At 33.3% G+C, this 13,315-nt stretch overlaps 1 pseudogene; it reads right to left on the bottom strand.

Annotated features, from left to right (window-relative positions):
- Nucleotides 1-12,234: 12,234 nt before the first annotated feature.
- LOC110571133 lies at nt 12,235-12,690 on the bottom strand (annotated as a pseudogene).
- Nucleotides 12,691-13,315: the final 625 nt, after the last annotated feature.

The raw sequence follows: 13,315 nt of genomic DNA, 5'->3' as shown, positions 1-13,315 counted from the left end.
TAAGGTAAACTAAATGGAAAATGTATTCATTCATAGGGACCCCTCTATAAAATGGTGGAGGGTGAAAATAAAAAAAAAAATAGACAATTTATGAACATGCTGAGACATACCCATCTATCCACAATGAAAAGGGGAACGTAAGTAGAGGCTATGGTCTTCATGTACTTATGTAACTGATACCAGCTAAGACTGATTTTCATGATCTCCACTCTGATAGCCCACACCATATTCCCCTGTGGTTTTAGCTAACATTATCAGATGATTTTTGTAGGATCTGTACTTAATACCAGAGGGAAGATGCAGCTTTGATTTCAAGGACTTTTTGTTCCTTCTATCACTTAGGTAGTCCAAAGCAAGAGATAATGCAGGCAAATGTACCAATACCGACAGTTAAAACACCATGTTTTTTGGATTTCCTACTCAGAAAATGACATTCCCATGTATGTACATAATTTCTAAACACATAGATGTTCTATCTATGAATTGTTATGTTTTGTATGCTTGCATTTATTTATAAAACCTGGCATTTTCTTATATTTTCTATAGCCATGTTTTTCTCAGCAGTGCCCCGTTTTCAAGCATCCATGTAACATTTGTCAAGTCTTCAATTTGGTTCATTGTTGCTTTTCTCTTAAGGATTGCTCCCACTAATTTGGCACAGGAACTTTAAGAATTTGAGGAGTAAAATCATACCTCTCAGCATGGAAAAGTCTTAAAGACAAATCCTCCATAGCCTAAAATAGCAATTTAAATCTAAGTGCAAACCATTAGATATTGGTCATTCACATATGGAACGGTGAACAACCAACTGATATAAGTGAGAAGGGTTAGACTGGTATTCCTATTAGCAACTGTGCCTTCTGGAACCAGATTTCCTGAGTTAGAATCCTCCCTGGCATTACCACTTGCAAGTAGTGTAACCTTAGGTTGATTAGTTAATCTCATCTAAGCCACAGGAGACAAGTCTAAAATCAGGATACAATAACACCTATGTTATGGGTTAAATTATTTCATTCATGTATGTTATTAAAAGTAATATAATTAAAACAATTCTCGCACTGAAAATTCTCAATATTTATTAGCTATTTTTTATTACCTCTTAAGAGGGCTCATTCTAAATATACCCAGTTCTAAGAATTTTATTTCCTGGTTAACTTATTAAGGAATGTAACAACGACAACAACAAATACATGTTATGTGCTCTGGAGCTAGACTGTCTGGGATCTGCTACTTAGCATCTGTATGATCTTACATTGGTTACTCAGTCTCTGTAGCTTAGGCTTTCTTTTATGTAAAATAGGATAAATAGTGGTGAGTGCTTAAGTCACAGCGTTGTATGAGGTATTAGCAATATATTTAAAGCATTTAGAGAGGAGTTTAAAGTATACATTTTATCATACCATAAAACTATGTTTTTAATGGAAAACATCTTTTTAAAAATTTTAAATAATTCATTGGCATTGTCAGAAAGTAACATGTGGGTATGTGTATGTGTGTATATATAGAGATATATACTTTTCATGAATTTTTAATTATTTTTTCTCCTCAGAAAAAATATCATCTGGAAATGTTCGTTGTCTTCTTTCGAAAGAAAAAAAAAAGAGGAAAGGAAAAACAACATGGCTATTTATAAAACTTTGACCTAACCCTGATTTTAGACTCTGCTGTACAGTACAATGGCAAGATTAAAACAAGTTAATTGATCTTTAAAAACATGACAACTTAAGGGGAAAATATCTCTAAACACAAACTTCTGGAAAAACAGATTATGCAGTAGAAAAATACTTATTAAAAATTAAAATCTCCCAGCATAAACTATGGTAATATATAAAAACATGTAAGATCCCAGCACAAAAATAAAAATGAAGAATATGGTTAAAATAAAAGTTATTAAAATTCCTTTCTCCTGAGACATGCAACAAAATAATATACAGAAGCAAGAAAGACAGGAATGGCTGCAACAACAAATAATAGACACCCAGCAATTTACATGAAAAAGCTCGATGGAGAAGAGCCACAGTGGGGAAAAAAAGGAAACATTATGAAGGTGTGCATTTTAAATAGAGAACATATTTAAATGCCATCTTGAGAAATAATTCAAAATCATATTAAATGCTATAACAAATTTTGAAAAGGCAAAAATAGTACATGGCATGCCTGCCTATTAATGTTTTCTTTATGCTGATCATTTAAGTGGGCAGAAGTGTATTTGAATAGTCTTTCACTTTCTTCATCCTGACTGAGCTCCACTCTATTTAGCTGAGTGCTGATTATCACCACTCAAGAACTCGTTGCCCATTGCATTATTTTTTTCTCCTGTCTCTCATGTGCGAGCTAACTTGAGTTATTCTACAGAGAATAGTGCAAACATAAGATAACACACATTTTCATATCATTCTATGGCCCTGAGAATTGTCAAGCATGATAGTAATTTCCATTTTAGTCCTGTTATAATGTGAATAATTCCAATCATTATTTATTGAAAAGAAATAGGCATTAGGAAATGGGCATGGAAAGCATACAAAGGTGTTTTCTGTAATTCCTGGTAACTCAGACTCAGGTTCTGAGTATTTAACAAGCTATTTTTTTTTCTTATTCAGATCTTTTTAAAATTGTTTTCTTTTATTTTCTTCCTGCCTAGGTTGCAAAGATTGATGGAGAAAACACACCGTGTTTATTATTGATAACTATACCAAATATTTCTGATATCATGAAGTGTGTAATCAAAATATTACAGATCTGGTTATTTCACTCATGTAATTCTACTATAACTTCAATTTTTAATTCATATTTATACTTTCTTTTCTTACATTTATCAGACCAATAATAACTGGAATTGTAACTTTTAAGAAATGGACTTTTTAAGAAACATTTCTTGTTTGGATCATATTAGTAATTTAACTTCATTTAGATTTTTTACTGTACTGTAAACATTGCAAATTTACTTTATAAAGGGGAAAATAGTAAAAATAGACATAATCCCCATCTTAGAGATAACCCCATCTGTAATATTTTTGTTTTTCTGACATTAAAAAATGTTATAAAAGAGGCACCTGGCTGGCTCAGTCAGTGGAACATGTGACTCTTGATCTTGGGGTCATGAGTTTGAACCCCACATTGGGGGGGTGAGCATATTAAAAAAAAACAGTTATAAAACACTGTTTTTTGCATTTTGAACTCAAAAATCAGAAACAGTGTAATTTGTTTTTTTTTTTTTTTTAAGATTTTATTTATTTATTCATGAGAGACACACAGAGAGAGAGAGAGGCAGAGGGAGAAGCAGGCTCCCAAGAAACAGAGAGCCTGACGCAGGACTCGATCCCAGGCACCCGCAGGGCTAAGTTCTTAATGTGTCTCTGACTGTGTCTTTGTCAGCAAAAGGCAATGATAATAATCATGCCTAACTATCTCATAAGGTAGCTATAAAGATGAAAGGTAACACAAGCCATGGCTAAGGACAGTTTTTGACTCATTCTGAGCAACAAATATATGATCTCTATTGATGAAAATGATGCCACAGAAATTCCTGTATTAAAAACAAATTACATGGGTGCCTGGGTGGCTCAGATGGTTAAGCGTCTGCCTTCGGCTCAGGTCATGATCCTGGAGTCCCGGGATCGAGTCCCACATCAGGCTCCCTGCTCGGCGGGGAGCCTGCTTCTCCCTCTGACCCTCCCCCCTCTCATGTGCTCTCTGTCTCTCTCATTCTCTCTGTCTCAAATAAATAAATAAAATCTTAAAAAAAAAAAAAGAACTTAGCTCTGGACTCTCAATAATGTGAAGGTAGGAATTTGAACTAGACAATCTGGAAGCCTGAGTCTGTACAGTTAAAGTTCTGCCTACTTAAAGCCACCTAATATTTGATTGTAGGCCCATGCTACCATGTATTTAGTCCAAGTTTTACAATTGTGCAATATCTTTTCTTTAAAAACAAGTTTGTTGTAAATAATTCTAAATATTTTACCATCAAAGAATATTAATATTTTCTTTAAGCTTTTCAAATTCAATAAGATAAATGTAATATTTTAAATTTTAATAATTTTCATCCTTGAATTGCACATGAGGTAAACTGTTACTGTAGTTTCATTGGTAAATTTTGTTACTCTTATTGTTCTTCTGTGAGTACATTCACAAGTTTTCAAATTTCTTTGTGTAGGCTTGATTCTGTCTTTCTTGTATATCTGAGTTCTCCTTCCCATCTTAAAGTTCATAAACACAGTCTCTCACTGACTTAATTTTCTTTCCAGAGACAAGTTTGAATTAATTTGTTTAAAACAAATGAATAAATAAAGAATATATGTATGAATGGAATATGATGGACTATTAACATTCAAAAGGAAGGAAATTCTAGGGCACCTGGTGGCTCAGTCGGTTAAGCCTCATAGTCTTGGTTTTGTCTCAGGTAATGATCTCAGCATCCTGAGACTGAGCCTGGCATCTGGCTCCATGTTCAGTGGGGAGGCTGCTTAAAGATTCTCTCCCTCTGTCCCTCCCCCCTTAAAATAAATAAATCTTAAAAAAAAAAAAAAGGAAGGAAATTCTGCCATTTGTGACAACATGGATGAACCTGGAGAATATTATGCTAAGTAAAATAAGTGAGATACGGAAGACAAATACTGCATGATCTGGTTTATGCGTGGAATCTAAAATAATCAAACTCATAGAAACAGAGAGTAGAATGGTAGTTGTAAGGGTCTAAGGGGAGAGAGAATGGGGATATTTTGGTCAAGGATACAAATTTTCATTTATGTAAGATGGGTAAAATCTGCAGATCTAATGTACAGCATGGTGACTGTAATTGATAATACTGTATGGTCTACTTGAAATTTGTAAGAGGTTTTAGATCTTAAGCATTCTCACCACAACAAAAGGAAGAGAAAGAAAAGAAACAAGAAGGAAAGGGAAGGGGAGAAGAAAGAAATGGTAACTATGTAAGGTGATGGATATGTTAATTAGCTTGATTATTGTGATTATTTCACAATGTATCTTTACACAAAAACATCAAGTACTACATCTTAACTACTTAACAGTTTTAATTTTCAATTATACTTCAAGAAAGATGAAAAAAATAAAGAAAAATATGAGTTTATAAGACTATCTGTAGCCAAGCTTGCTCTATGATATTTTACTAATATTTATGTCTATCTTAAGGAAAAAAAAAGACGAGTATGAACGAAAAATATAAAAGAGATGAAAATATAAGTACCTGAATAAATGAGGGGGCATTACATTTGTCTTTAGAAATGATAACTCAGGGCGCCTAGGTGACTCAGTCAGTTGAGGTTCTGACTCTTGATTTCAGCTCAGGTTATGATCTCAGGGTCATGAGATGGAGCCCTGAGTTGGGCTCCATGCTGGGCATGGAGCCTGCTTAAGATTCTCTCTCCCTCTCCCTCCCCTACTTCCCCTTCCCCAACCTCTTTCTCTCTCCAAAAAAAAAAAAAAAAAAAGATAATTTAGTGTTGTAAAATTGTAAATTCCCTTTAAATTATTTTGGAGTGCAAAGCAATCAACATTTTTAAAAAATCAATACATATTTTGAGGGAGGCCGTAGTTAACAGGATGGATCTAAAGTTCATCTGATAAAGTATGTCAGTGATTAATAAATGCAAGTAACCATGAAAATTCAGAGAAAAAGATTAACAAAAAGTTATACTCCTACTATAAGATAAAACATGATATAAGACTATGGTAATTGAAACCTTAAAGAACTAAGGAATAGATGAGTCAATAAAAATAATTAAAATATCTAAGATAAATATAAATACATGTGATAATTTATTTTAAGGTAGAGAGGAAATTGATTCCAGTAGTGGTAAGTTTTACTATTCAATAAATGATGTTGGGAAAGGTTATCAGTTAATGTGGAAACAATAATAATAATGTTTTATCACATTTTTCTTAGAATGCTAGATTATGCTCACATGTACTCAAATTTAGGCATAACTATCTTTATAAATTTGGTTTTAGAGGGTATTTCTAAGCATTCTGCAAAATGTAGAAATATGTATTTTCTATATAATAATCAAATTACTTCTCTTGTTAAAAAATAAGTAAAAAAATTGGCACGCTTTAAAAAAGGCATCAAATGTATAAAGGCTAATTAAATTAGATAGATAAATAGTTAGAAATCAACATAGTAAAAAAGGACTACACACCTCTACAAAAAAGAAGGCAAACAATGAACTGATATTTCATATAAAATAAATACAAATATCCAGTATATTAACACTATTAAGAATGCAAATTAAAAATTTTATCAATATTCAATACAGGCAAAGTAGGCAGAAAGAAGCACTTTTTGTGCCTTGTAAGGTAGTATAAATTGGTTTGAGAAGCTTTGGTTGCCCAGAGAGAGGACATCCCAGTGCAGGCTCTGGGTGTAACAGCTCCAGTGAGGTAAGGGTGTCCTTGCCGAAGAGAGAGGCCAGATGTGGGAGACAAGTATTGCAAGTATTGCTGACCCACTCAAGTTTTTAGACCCCAACCAGGAGAAGAATGAATGCGTTATTTCTTTAAACCTTGCATCTTGGAAAGAAGTAGGTACCAGTCTTGGTTTAAAACCTTTTCTCAAATTCAGGGGTCAAATATCAAGATGTCCCAAGGATGGTAGTCCCTTAGATTGTCAAGTTCATTAGAAGAGTAACCAGGAAACACAGTATTAGCCTCATCATCTTAAACATGTTTATTTTTATGTGGCACTCTTAGAACTAGCTTCCTTTTGGCTGAACCAGGAAAGGAGGCAAAGCATGTCACTCTATTTTACAGGTCTTATTATGGGTAGTGGGGTATTGATGCAGTACTTGGTGGATACTTCTTTCCATCTTTTGGTGAGCCTGTAGTTAATACCTGCCCCAGTGATTTGTGGCTCTCTTTAGAACATACAGCACTTAACAACTGCTTTCTTCAGCTTTGGCCCCTAGTTAATAATTCTGTTTCAACTTCCTCAAATTCAGAGTTATAGGAAAAGGCTTAATTAATACTCCATCATTTACAGATGCATTTGGAGTAAGATAAATAACATGAAATGAGGAAGTTACTAAGGGAAGGAGGATCATGCCCTTAAGTAATATATATACATATATATATGTTTATATATTTTTACTTTAATTTATAGTAATGACTTATTTCATTTATAATTTCAGAAATGGGACAGGGGGTATAAAAGGAAAAAAATATCTGATTGTATGTCAAGTTTTATGTGTGTGTTTTTTAAGTAATCTCTGCTTTGCCACTAATCTGCCTCCTTTTGAGATTTTTTTTTAATTTCTGAAGTATTAGAAGTATTAGCAATGACAACATTTTTCATAGAAACATTAGGGAAGAAAAGAATAGCTCTGAATGAAAAACAGATTACACAATAAAAGGGTACCCTCCAAAATGAGAACTGTCAACTTTGCTTATATCAAATACGTTTGTTCACCAGCTTGCCTGTACTTGAGAGGGAACATTTGCTTTCCTGACCTTTCCATGCTCTTTAATCCCTGCCTCGTTTGTTCCTATGTTTGATATTGGCATGCCACTAGATTACGGAGAAACGTTTTCTAACCAGACATTTGTTTGATGACCCCCTGCCATTTCACACTTTGTATGAGTGGACGCTGCCAGGAAACTGAATGAACCAAATCTTAAGGGAGTACTTTAATTCATGACTAAAGGTCTCTGCATATCAAAAATACTGTTCCCACTGGGAGGAAACATTTTCTTCATCAGTTACATTTTCCAGGAATTGGTTGCAATGATTTAAGAATAAAATACAGTAGTGTGAGAGTGGCAGAATAATTTTTTTCCTACTGTTTCCATTTTGACTCTGGCAAGAGTACCTGTGATATACACTAAGTCATACATCTCTGCTATATGCACATCAGTTAAAAAAATGTACAGAATTGAAGAGTATCTAGACATTGACAAAGTGTACCAAAAGTGTTCCAGAATTGAATGCATTTGTTGTTTTGCTTGTGGAACACTGAAAGAGAAGTATAGGATCTGCGTGAGTTTATAAGAAATAAGCAAAAATAGGTAAAGATGTCAAACATCCAAAAGGATATTTGATCGATTGGATGGATTGAAAGATATGGATATCAAATATCCGTAAGGATAACTAAGAAGATTACTACACAATAAGTTTGCCTTGAAAATGAAGTCTCCTTGTACCTGTCATTTGAAATGCACACAATAACACATTTGGGATGAACAGGATTAGAGAGATGGAGAAAAATATTAATTGTCCATAAAACCTCTTTTTGGTTAAATGGAGGAAATATGATCTATTTTTTTGTTGTCTGAGGGTCATTTTTCAGTGTACACAGAACACAAAGAAAATGTATATTCAGATTTTTAAAATTGTTTCTATCTGAAGCCATGGATGCTGTCTTCGTTTTGCATGGCTCTGAGGTTCACAAATTCTACTTACCATTGTTAGTTAAAATCAGTCCCCCCAAAAATATGATTCAAATCTGTTACCCAGGTGTATTAACTGTGATCAATTGCAATAAAGTGCAAACTTCACAGCTATTTCTTCAGTTCACAAATCACCATATAAGTGATCTGCTCATCATAACCGGTTACATTTGTATACTTTGAAGTCTGATGGTGGTGGTCACTTCCCATCTTTTGTTCAGTCCATGTGGACAAGAAGCATGTAGTTGTGTTGCCTTCTTTCTCCCAGTGATAAAGCCGAGTGACATTTTATAAGATGGACAACAGAAAGAAGGAATTGGCCAACAAAAGTATGAGTTCAGTAAAGTAAAAAGCTAATACTGGAAGTTTAATTCAAATGTAATATAAATGTAGTTCTAGAAGAAATAGATGGCCAGGGGAATGTTGACACTGCCATGGTTTCAGAGACTTGAGATATGCAGTCAAGGAATTTTAGTAAAGGTGAACTTACCAACAAAAATGAGGAAACTAACTGACAAAAAGGATGAATATGTTTCAGGGGAAGTGAAGTCAGTCAAATTTCATGTTGAGGAAATTCTCAAAGATGTTTCATGATAATGAAAATTCACAGGATAACATATTAGAAGTTGAAAGGACTATGGTAATTCACTGAGGCTTAGAAAAAAATGCTCACTCTACAGTGTAAATTATCTAGTGAGAAAAGAAGGCGAGACTGCTCAAACTACTCTTTTATATCTACTGCTTAATATGTAGGTCAATATTTAACAAAGAAATAAAATATTTTAATTTTCAGTGTTTTTTATAGAGTTTAATCTAAGATAATAAATAGTTAGAAAATTTTCACCAAATCTATGAAATAGAAATAAACCTGATCTTACATCAACCCTTGATGCACATACAGTTTGAGCAACTGAGAATCAAGTAAAAACAGAATCAGACACTAAGTCAAATTGAATACAATTGCATGGCTAAACCAAAAATCGTTGTTCAGATAAAATAATCTTCAAATAGCATTAAATTATCAATTTTACATTTTATAACTTTTTCAAAGCTCTCTGAAGAAATTCTCTTTAACCAAGAATGTCATTCAATGGTTGTTTGTTAATTTGTTTTATTTTTTTCAAAATTCTGTGAATATGGTCACTTTTGTTTTAAAGCATATAAACGTAAGATAAGAGAGGATTGAAAATGAGTTATTGTCATCATACAGATTTGTTTTTTTCAAAACAAAAAAATTAAAACAAAAGCCTTGGTTTAATAAATAACAAAATTTAAAAGAAGATAGCTGATGAGTTTGATGAAATGTTTTAACAGATAAACTTTACCAAATGTTTAGGTAGCTACCATTGAAACTTGCTTGGTTATTTTCAAATATACTCCCTATTATTCATTATTAGAATAGAATTGACAAAAACTAACTGATGGTAGACTTTTAGGGTTTTGTTTGGATTATTTTATGTAGTAGCTAGTCAGATAAGCATGTAAGAACTAATGACTAAATAGAGGAAAGAATAAATGGATTTTTTATTACATTGCCAAAATCATTAACAGAAAAAAAAAGATGGGGGAGAAAAAAAAAAAAGATAAGTTCCATTAGAAAAAGTATGAAGGCAAAGTACTTTGTTTCATGATGTGTCTGCTAAATAGTACCAAGAAAATGTTACTTTTCTATAACTGAAACTTTCAATTTCTGGCAATTGGAAAAACTACAGTATCAAGCTTCTTATTGTACTATTACAATAGAAACAGTACATTTACTAAAGCAACATATGCATCTACAAAAGGCAAGAAGACAGATTCATTTATGCTTAGTACAATATGTAAATACTTGATTTAAAAGAGTCAATTCAGACCTGGGTGGCTCAGTGGGTTAAGTGTCCCACTCTTGATCTCAGATCAGGTCTTGGTCTCAGGGTCTTCAGTTCAAGCCCTGTGTTGAGCTCCATGATGGGCATGGAGCCTCCTTAAAAATAAATAAACAAACAAACAAAGAATAATAAAAGAGTTAATTTAGAAAGACAAACTTGTGAGGTCAAATGACTACAGAATTTTTTTTTTCTTAACTTAGCAAATTAATTTTAATTGTCCATAAAATGTACTCCCATCTCATGTCAGCCAGAGGTGAATAAAGTATAACTAAGAAAAAAAATAGTAGTTTGAATTAAAATTTATTTAAAAATCCAGTACTATTTTGGATCTTTGACAAATATTGTAAAGTTGATGAACATTAGGTATGAAGGCCATTGGGGGCCTAGATGTAATTATATAAAAAGTTACAATTACAAATGGAATGGCCCTATATTAATGTAAGCTGCATTTCAGTTCTTATCCTACTTGAGATTCTTAACTGGAAAAGTGGGGAAGTGGGGAAGCATTTAATGGCATTGTATTTGGAGGAACACTAGCTCCCTTCATTATAATGAAATGTCAGTCCTAGAGCTATTTCCACCAGGGAAATGGCTTCATACTCATTTGTAATGGCAGCAGGGAACCCAAGTGTGGCCATTCAGACACATGCCACTATTTCAGTGAGAAACAGAATACAACAAGATGTACCATCCTGATAAAACACTGCTCCCTACTGAATTTTTAGAGAAGATATAGATCTAATTTCCCAGGGGATGAACATTATCTTCCTATAAGTAGTATTCTCACCTGAAAAAAAAAATGCGGAAATTCATGGAAAGCTAAAATTTAAAATTCAAGACATGCTGTTTGATTAGGCTAAACTGGAAATCTACAATAAGTAGTTGTCATATGATGCTTCTAATTAGAGCCTGAATAAACAAATACAATTTTATAAAAACCTTGAATTTTTTTATAAAACCTTTGAAATTTGATAGCACTTTTATTTTCATGATTTTGCAGATTGAGAAAAAATATTTTTGAATAAAAATCACCTTTGAATTTTCCTAATTCATGTTTCTTAGGTCACTTTTTATTTTGCAAAATTTTACAGTGGTTTTTAATGTCATATGGATTTTCTTAAGGGTTATGCACAGGGGTCACTATGCCCTTGCTGTGTGCGTGTATTTTGATTATTTATTCTTTCCAACATTTTGGAAAGAATAGCTATATTTTTCTTTACCTAAATGTTAATATTATGAAGGGCAGCAGAATGTGTCATTCCAAAATATGCCTCTTTGATATAAGGATTATTTTGAGCTGATCTGAGAAACAGTAGACACAGGAGAAGCTCTGAAACTAGAGTAGAAGTCATCCCTTTTATCCGGACAACTTGTATTTATAGAGGGTATGTCCTTGTAAACATATCTTCCTATCTGTAACAGGAGAAGAAAGATGATTCTAAATCACATGAGACCCTTATCAATAAAGAAGGCATGGACAAGTCTGCATAACAAGACTTACTCTTGTTTACCTTACTTTTCCTGATAAGGACAACCTTTTCTCTTTTGTCTTTGGCTGAATATGGTATGTACGTATGCATTTGTTACAAAAATCATCTCTGTTTTATTTATTCTACAGAGTAATGATTTAAATTGAATACATTCAGGCACAGTAAATATATGACATGAAAAGTAGTTGTATCAGAAGAGGTGTCAGAAAATAGCAACTCATCTGACACATAATAACTAGAAAATATTTTTCTGTCTGGTCATTTAAGTGTTACAAATCCTGAGAATGTTATACACTGGACCAACTAGGTAATACCTATAACTAAATCTTGCTTGTAAATCACCTGTTAAAAAAATGCTTTGAGGTACAAATCACCTATGTATTAAACATGAGTCTTACATTTTACAAAGAATTTAAACAAATATATCAAACAATTAAAGTTAAGTGACTTAAAATAGCTGTTGGGTTCAAGGTTAACTAGTCCATGATTTCCTGTAAATTGGGGTTTTCCATTGCAGTGCCACTCCCTCTTTGTCATTTGTCTACCTGATGATGTCTTCCTCTGCCGAGTGGGCTCTTTCAGAAATGCAGATTTGCAACTTACCTTTAACTGGTAAAAACCACTGAGGTTTTACTCTTAAGCACAGCCCACTAAGGGTTGCCAAAGAGCAGTGAGGTACTATTGGCCTGAACCTGATAATAACCGAATAGTCATTGTTGTTTCTCTCCTGAACCTCCACACTTCTTTCCATTACCACGTCGAGTTCTTTGAAAGTATTGGGCTTCTCTGGGTCCTAGATTTAATCAAATCATAACTTCTAGCACTTTCTCTTCCATGATCCAGGGCTGCCAGGCAGCTCACCACTCAAAGAGGCAGGAGAACCAGTGGACTCTGCTCAGAGTCCAGGAGAGCAGCCTGGACACCTGCTCCATCCTCATGCTCCACCATCCCTGGCAACTGTCCCACCTGAGCCACCACCTGCTCTCTTGAATACGATATTTAAGCTGGTGGTTTAGAACACCTCAAAGAGTTACACATTTTTCCCTGGGTATTTCCCATGTATATATGAGGTATACATGGTAACAAACTTCTGTTTCTCTTGTTAATCTGTCTTTTATTTCAAGAATCTCAGCCAAGAATTCAGAAGGGCAGAGAGAAAATTACTTTCCCCTCCTATAATTATTAAATAACTAAGCAGGAACATGCTTTTTAATTTAGTGTTCTTTCAAATATACTGTTAATTTTTAGTTTGTGTCCTACTCCTAGTATTATCAACTAATTTTATGGTTAAGGAAACAGATTTACTAAGTTTTAATTCACAGCTATTATATAAAATCAAAATATTTTTTTCTAAATTTGAATTTAGTGAAGAGTACTTATACATTTTATTTTTTTATTTAGGTATTTATAATAGGTAATTGCTATTTTATTTTATTTTTCTTAGAGAGAGAGTGGGAGGAGAGTAGCAGGAGAGTGAGAGAGAGAATCTTTTTCTTTTCTTTTTTTTATTTAAATTCAATTAACCAAAATATAGAACACCATTAGTTGCATATGTAG

This window comes from Neomonachus schauinslandi, chromosome 1 (assembly GCF_002201575.2).
Source record: "Neomonachus schauinslandi chromosome 1, ASM220157v2, whole genome shotgun sequence".
Classification (NCBI taxonomy): Eukaryota; Metazoa; Chordata; class Mammalia; order Carnivora; family Phocidae; genus Neomonachus; species Neomonachus schauinslandi.
This window is presented reverse-complemented; position numbering and strand designations above follow the sequence as displayed.